The following is a 7,701-nucleotide window of genomic DNA, read 5'->3' on the forward strand; positions in this document are numbered from 1 at the left end:
GGCTGCCCAGGGAGGTGGTGGAGTCACCATCACTGGAGGTGTTTAAGAAGAGACTGGATGGGGTGCTTGGTGCCAAGGTTTAGCTGATTAGATGGTGTTGGGTGATGGGTTGGACTTGATGATCTTGAAGGTCTTTTCCAACCTGGTTAATTCTATTCTATTCTATTCTATCCTATCCTATCCTATCCTATCCTATCCTATCCTATCCTATCCTATCCTATCCTATCCTATCCTATTCTATTCCTGCTTAAAGTTAGAAACAGAATCAAAACCAGTTTTGGTTTAGAGTGGACCTCTGATGGACATCTACTCTAACCACCCTGCAGAGACATCTTCAACCAGATCAGGTTGTTCAGAGTCCCATCCAGTTTGACCTAGAATGTTTCCAGGAATGGGGCATCTACCACCGATCTGGGCAACCTGTTCAGCATTTCAGTTGTATGAAGAAATTAGGAGGGTGCACACACAAGACCCTTAGGTTTCTGTTTATTTCCTTCTGAGAGTTCTACAAAAGCAGTCTAACAAAATCTGATAGAGTTCTTGATCTAGCAACAGTTGATCTCTTTCTGCTCTTGTCCTGGAATGTTTCCAGTGTAACTAGTAAAGAGCTGCTGCTTGGGGCTGCCCCTGGCTCCATCCTGCAGCACTTTGCATCTCAAGGCTCATGGAGATGTAACTTGTCCTACCTCAAACCCTGCTCATACACAAAAAACTCCTTTCCTAAAGACTATCTCAGCTGGAGTGGCTTGCCAATAGAGGGCAGACATAGAATCATAGAAACACAGAACCACGGAACAGTTTGAGTTGCAAGTGAGCTTTAAAGGTTCAACCCCCTGCAGTCAGCAGAGACATCTGCAACTAGATCGACTTGCTCAGAGCCTGTTGTTCAACCAGACGTGGTATGTTTCTAGGGACAGAAGATCTACCACCTCTCAGGGCAACCTGGCCCAGGGTTTCACCACTTTCATTGGAAGCAGTTTCTTCCTAATGCCTAGTTTAAATCTCTCCTCTTTTAGTTTAAAACCATCACACTTTGTCTTACCACTATACTCTCTTATAAAGAGTACCTCCCCATCTTTCTTATAGGTCTCTAAGTACTGAAAGGCTGCAATAAGGTCTTCCTGAATCCTTCTCTTCTCCAGGCTGAACAACCCCAGCTCTCTCAGCCTGTCCTCACAGCAGAGGGGTTCTAGCCCTCACACCTTTCTTTGTGGCTTCCTCTGGACCCCACTCCAACAGGTCAATGGTTTTCTGTTCTGAGGACTGCAGAGCTGGACCCAGTACTTCAAGTAGGATCTCAGCATAGTGGAGATTCAACCTGCTGCCCACACTGCTTTGGATGCAGCCCAGGATATGGTTGGCTTCTGGGCTCCAAGCAGACATCGACAGCTTAATTGTCCCACATTAGGATGAGTTTCTGTTCCCACACACTCAGCCACACAGGCACTCCTGGCAGTGCTGCCTGCTGGAGGCACACTGGCCATACTGGAGTTTCCCCATCTGACTCAGTCAGCTGGCCAGGGCAAGTGATACACTTGATCTGCACCTTTGGCATTACAGATGTACTGCAATACAAGAGCACAGAGCAGCATTTTCAAACCTTGACCTCTGTCTTTCCTTTATCTCCATGACTGGAAATTATTTCTGTGCATGCATCTCTTTTCTTAGTGCTTGCATAGCCCCTGTCAAATGACACACTGGCACAGCATACTTAATATTTCTGGGTTAGGAAAGACTAAACATGTAATCTGTGACAGAAAGGATTCATTTATTTTAAGGGAACATGGTTCTACATGGGAACAAGAGGAAATGGCCTCAAGTTTCACCAGGGGAGGTTTTGATTTAACATTAGGGAAAAATATCTTCACAGAAAGGGTTGTCAGGCCCTGGAACAGGCTGCCCAGGGAAGTGGTGGAGTCACCAACCCCGGAGGGATTTAAGACATGTAGATGTGGTGCTGAGGGACATGGTTTAGCGGTGGCTTGGCAGTGTTGCCTTAACAGCTGGCCTTGGATGACCTTAAAGGTCTTTTCCAACCTAAACAATTCTATGATTCTACATGTACCTTTTGTGACACCAATAGGGAGGAGGGTACATGGTGTGATTAAAAGCCAATTAGGCAGGAATATAGTTACTATGTGGAAACAGGGCAAGATGCTTCACTGAGATCTGTGGAAATAACATGATATATGACCAATCTCTAAAAGGTTGTCCCAGGGTGAGCAGCAAGTTTTAGATCAAGATGACAGCTTGGCCTCATAAAGAGTGTCTCAAAGTGGAAGCAAGTAGGCAGCAGCAGGCAGATCTCTGCAGGAGTGGCCAAAGTCTTTGGAAGATACCTGCAGCGAAGAGCCTTTGAGAATCCACTCTGAGCAGATCCAAACTCCTAGGGTTATCAAACACTGGAAAAGGCCCCTCAGGGAGGTGGTTGAATCCCCATCCATGGAAGTGTTTAAAAGATGCAGAAATGTGGTGCTGAAAGACATGGTTTAGCATCAGACTTGGTAGAGTTAGATAATGGTTGGACTCAATGATCTTAAAGGTCTTTTCCAACCAACAATTCTATGATTCCCAGGTCAACCCTCAGCTCAAACACTGATTGCTTATCAACCTCTTCAAGGATGCAGCTGAGAATTCAGTCAGAGCACATGTCTCAGCTGGATCACTCAACCCTACACTTTCCCTAAAGATTTAAGCTAATTGGCACAAAGCTAATGGCATCCTGGCATGCATCAAGAATAGTGTGGCCAGGAGAAGCAGGGAAATCATTGTGCCCCTGTATTCTGCACTGGTTAGGCCACACCTTGAGTACTGTGTCTAGTTCTGGGCCCCTCAGTTTAAGAAGGACATTGAGACACTTGAACGTGTCCAGAGAAGGGCAACAAGGCTGGTGAGAGGCCTTGAGCACAAGCCCTATGAGGAGAGGCTGAGGGAGCTGGGGTTGTTTAGCCTGGAGAAGAGGAGCCTCAGGGGAGATCTTATAGCTGTCTACAACTACCTGAAGGGTGATTGTAGCCAGGGTTGGTCTCTTCTCCCAGGCAACCAGCACCAGAACAAGAAGACACAGTCTCAAGCTGCACCAGGGCAAGTTTAGGCTCGAGGTAAGGAGAAAGTTCTTCACAGAGAGAGTTGTTTGCCATTGGAATGGGCTGCCCAGGGAGGTGGTAGAGTCACCGTCCCTGGAGGGGTTCAGGAGGAGATTGGATGTGGCACTTGGTGCCATGGTTTAGTCATGAGGTCTGTGGTGACAGGTTGGACTTGATGATCTTTGAGGTCTCTTCCAAGCTTGGTGATTCTGTGATTCTGTGAGTGAAAGCAGGGTGACCTTTACCTTGGGTATGCTGATGGCAGTATATTGTGTATATGAAAGCGCAGCTTGCTCTCTCCCCCAGTAGTCCCCAAGAGTTACTACATCAACATTGCTTTATTTCTTTTAAAAACAAACAAACAAACAAAAACCCAAAAAAAAAACCCCAAAACATTAAAAAATTATGAGTAGGCCAAAGCTTAGCTGAGAAAGCTGTTGAGACACAGGCCTTGGCTGACTGCCCATCAAAATCAACAGGAGTCTTTCCATTTATTTAATGGGCTTTGTGTGAGCCCTAGGTGAAGGGGACAGGAGTGGGGCAATCTGTGCCAATAACCCACCAACAAAGAAGTGTTTGAAATAATCTGCTCCATCTGTCTTTGTTTTGCTAACCCACTCACCTGGGCCTGAAAGGAAAACCCATTATATGAATAGAGAATTAATTACCCCAAGAACAATCTGTTTGCATTTCTCACATCTGCCAAGAACTATCCCCACTGACCCACATGGAAGATTTCCCTGCAGAATTGCAACCAACCACCTTGACATTAAGAGACTACAACTGTTACATACAGGTGTATATATGCCATGCAATTTATAAAAGTAAGTGTATTTCTTCAGCCTCAAAGAACTGCTGTAAGATTTGCTAAACTATCCCAGCTCCCTCAGCCTCTCCTCATGAAACTTTCCCTCCAGTCCCTTTGTCAGTCTCATTGCTCTCCTCTGGACCTGCTCCAGCACCTCAATATCTTTCTTGAAGTGAGTGGCCCAGAACTGCACACTGTACTTGAGGTGAGGCCTCATTAGTGCCAAGTGCAGGGACAGAATTACATCTCTGCTCCTGCTGGCCACACTATTCTTGATATAAGCCAAGATGCCTTTGACCTTCCATGCTATCTGGGCACACTGCTGGCTCATGTTCAGCCTACTGTCAACCAGCACTCTCAGGTCCCTCTCTGCCAGGTCACTCTCCAGGCACTCATCCCCCAGTCTGTAGTGCTGCATGGGGTTATTGTGGCCAAAGTGTAGGACCCTGCACCTGCCCATATTAAACCTCATACCATCCAGCCTGTCCAGGTCTCTCTGAAGTGTCTTCCTACCTTCCAGCAGATCAACGCTCCCCACCCCAACTTGGTGTCATCCACACATTTACAAAGGGTAGACTTGATCCCCTCATCCAAGTCATCAATAAAGATGTTGAATAGAACTGGGCCCAGTACCGATCCCTGCAGGATGCCCCTGGTCACTGGACACCAACTGGATGCCACACCATTCACAATCACTCTCTGTGCCCTCTGTTCAACCATGGCCACAAAACCATTTCAAGCCAGTTGCAGAGGATTTTAGTTGGTACCAACAAATGTTCTCAACTTCTTCTGCACAGCCTTGCAGAGCAACCAGATCACCTTTAGGAGGAGCCTCATCCCCTCCTGTATAATTAATAACAACATTTGGTGGCTCCTGCAAATCAATTGGGTGTCACAAAACATGGTTTCATTAATAAAGATTCTGAAAAGCATGGAAAACAGTACAAAGCAGCCTCATAAGATCTTTTACTCCACAGTTATATCTCAAAATAATCAACTGTATCTAAGCCTTCTGTGATGGATGTTTTTCTAACTTGCTTTTTAAATCTTTCAGTGCTGGTGCAGTAGTGGCTAGCAAAAATATTAAGAATGATCCAATCTTTAAGATGAACAGCCTGAGAGAAATAAAGCAGAAGCAGAGACAGCCAAGATAAAAATCAGCTAAATAGTAAAAAGCAGTTTATAAACAAATACTGTTATTTGCAGGACAGAATGAAGAACAGGAAGTTGGATCTCTATGGAAGGGGTAAGAAATAAGCAAATTTACTTAAAGGTGGTCATAGGAGTGGTTCTAACAGAAATCAGGATCAGATTTAGCCAAAACAAAGGGAGAAAGGCTGAACAGAAGGTTAGCTTTGCAGATCTAAGCCTTCCCTTGTAATCTGTTACCTTCATTGATAATGCTGCTGTAAGTACATCTGTTCACTTCCTGCACTCTCCTCTTAGGTCAAGGGAGGCAAGGTGCAGAAACACTTGATTCTGCATTAATCTCACTCACGTAATTTGTTGGAGCTTTGAGAAACAGAAGGAATGTCCAGATTGATCCTCGGTGTCCTGATTTGTCCTTTGTGTCATTTGAACACTGGCCAAAACAATGTCTTGGCCTAAATGAGTTTACATCTTCGGCAGGCAACTGATCCCAGCAGCTAACAGTCACTTTTGAGCTGAAATCGTTCCTAATGGACTAATTCTCATTTCCCACAGGTCAAATCCCTAAAGGTATAAATAAAATTTTATTCCATTCCTCTTTCAGGAGTTCTCTAAAATCATAGAAGCCTGTGATTCACTTATAAACCAAATCTTCTTAGAATCATAGAATTGTTCCTGATAGTGCATGCTTACTAGTGTGAGGCTGCATGCAAAACTACTTCAGGTGCTTTCTCCTCCCTTTTAAACACACCACATGCAGACTTCTTTTCACAGCAGTATAACTGACCCCTATGAGGAGTGACTGGAGCAAACCTGTTTAACTTGAACTGCAGAGGACAAGTAACATGTCTGATGGAGTCAGTCACTGCACCTCAGCAGTTTTAACTGGCAGTTAAAATAGTAATTTAGTAAGAGGGATTAACACGGTTGCTCATTTAACTCCACCTCCACTGTTCACTCCTTTCAACATCAGCCATGTACTTTGTCCCCTGCATGATTAATGTTTTCAGTAATGACCGAAGCAAAATGTTGCTAAGTATCCTCATCTCAGCCTATGGCTCTTTTTCGCTCCCTGTAAAAGGGTGTGTGTGTGAGATTCTGTTTCTTACAACTAGCATCCTTGTACTGAATGTTATATTGAGAAACTGTGATCTTATTTTTTGCCTTGTCCAGACAGATTTTGGCTCATACTACTGGTTTCTACTCTTCCTTATTAGACTCTGCACACGTCTCATGTGCACGTTAACTTGCTGGTGTTCAAAGATGCTTCTTTGCAAAGGTGCTTAACTTCTGGGTCAGGGATTTTACACATCTGATGGCTTTACTGCTGCTTCCTCATAAATAAAGGACTAGCTTGCAATGTAATACCTTTGATAATGACATGTAATACCTTCCTCTACTTGGAGATCAGGACAGACTTCAGACGGACATGTTTTTCCTGTTACTCTTCAGTCAGCAGCTGTGTTTTTATTAGTTGTGACAACTGCCATGCAAATTGAAGCACTAATGACACTGGAGGAGCCACGTCCTTGCGAAACACAGTCCCAGTCTTAGAGCTATGGCAGGCCTTGCACCAGGTATGCCACCTCAGAGGGGCTGCTTGGCAGAGGCTATACTTCTTGGATATCTCTGCAGAGACCTCTGGTAAGAGGCACATGACTGGAGGAAAGCTACTTCTGCAACACCAAAATTTCCACCTCCAAATATTTGTGCCCCAGCCTGATCAGAAAAATCCTTCAAGTTATTTTTTATATGGTTTTTAAGGAGCACTCTCCCTTCTCGTCCACATGCAGAGGCAGGAAGAGCCACACCATCAGACAAAACATTTTCTCCTTCTTTCCTATTTTCTCTCTCCAGAGCAGGAAAAGTTGCAGTATATAGACAAGTATGACAATAGAGAAACACTTGGTAAGAATTCCTAACAAATATTCCACTTTGCAGTGGAGCTCTGGCCCACAATCCACCACAAATCCAGGGAAAACAAACTACTTGGATTCCAGTGCTCAGAGAACTAGTTATTTTTCCCAATTTCCCACTCTCCATGACTTACTGTCAGGGACAAATCGCAGAACTGTAACAAAACTAAGTGAACTGTAACAAAACTAAGCGAACTGTAACAAAACTAAGTGTCACACCAAACATGAAAAGAAAGGGTCAACATAGGAGACTGACACTCCCACCCACCTCCACCTCCCACCTGCAAGCCCTAACTAGCCTGAGGAGAAAGAGGTAAATTCAGGGCTCCTTGCCCAACGGGAAGTTTGTTTGTCTAAGCCTTGCTCTGAGGAGAGGTATTTACTCCACCAGGCTCGAAGGAGATGCCATCCAAGAAAACCATTTGCCCTGGAACAAAAGGTTGATTGTTTGCATTTTAATAGCTGATAAGGGCTGAAGACACCTAGCAGGTGTCAGCCTGCCTGCTAGAGAAGCCAGGAAAGTAAAGAAACAAAAAATCATTAAGGTAGGAAGATCAGTTGTGTCCCATTGTTAACCCAGCACTGTCAGGTCACCTCTAAAGCATAGAAATCCCACCAAAAAAATACTGTGAGCGGCTCTTCCTGGCCTAAACAGGTCGGTTCAGGAAAAAAATAATAATAAAAAAATCCAGGCAAACAATTCCTGACCCTGGGAGTAACCTAGAGTACTGGTGGGAAGAGC

The sequence above is a fragment of the Dryobates pubescens genome, chromosome 9, assembly GCF_014839835.1.
Source record: "Dryobates pubescens isolate bDryPub1 chromosome 9, bDryPub1.pri, whole genome shotgun sequence".
NCBI lineage: Eukaryota > Metazoa > Chordata > Aves > Piciformes > Picidae > Dryobates > Dryobates pubescens.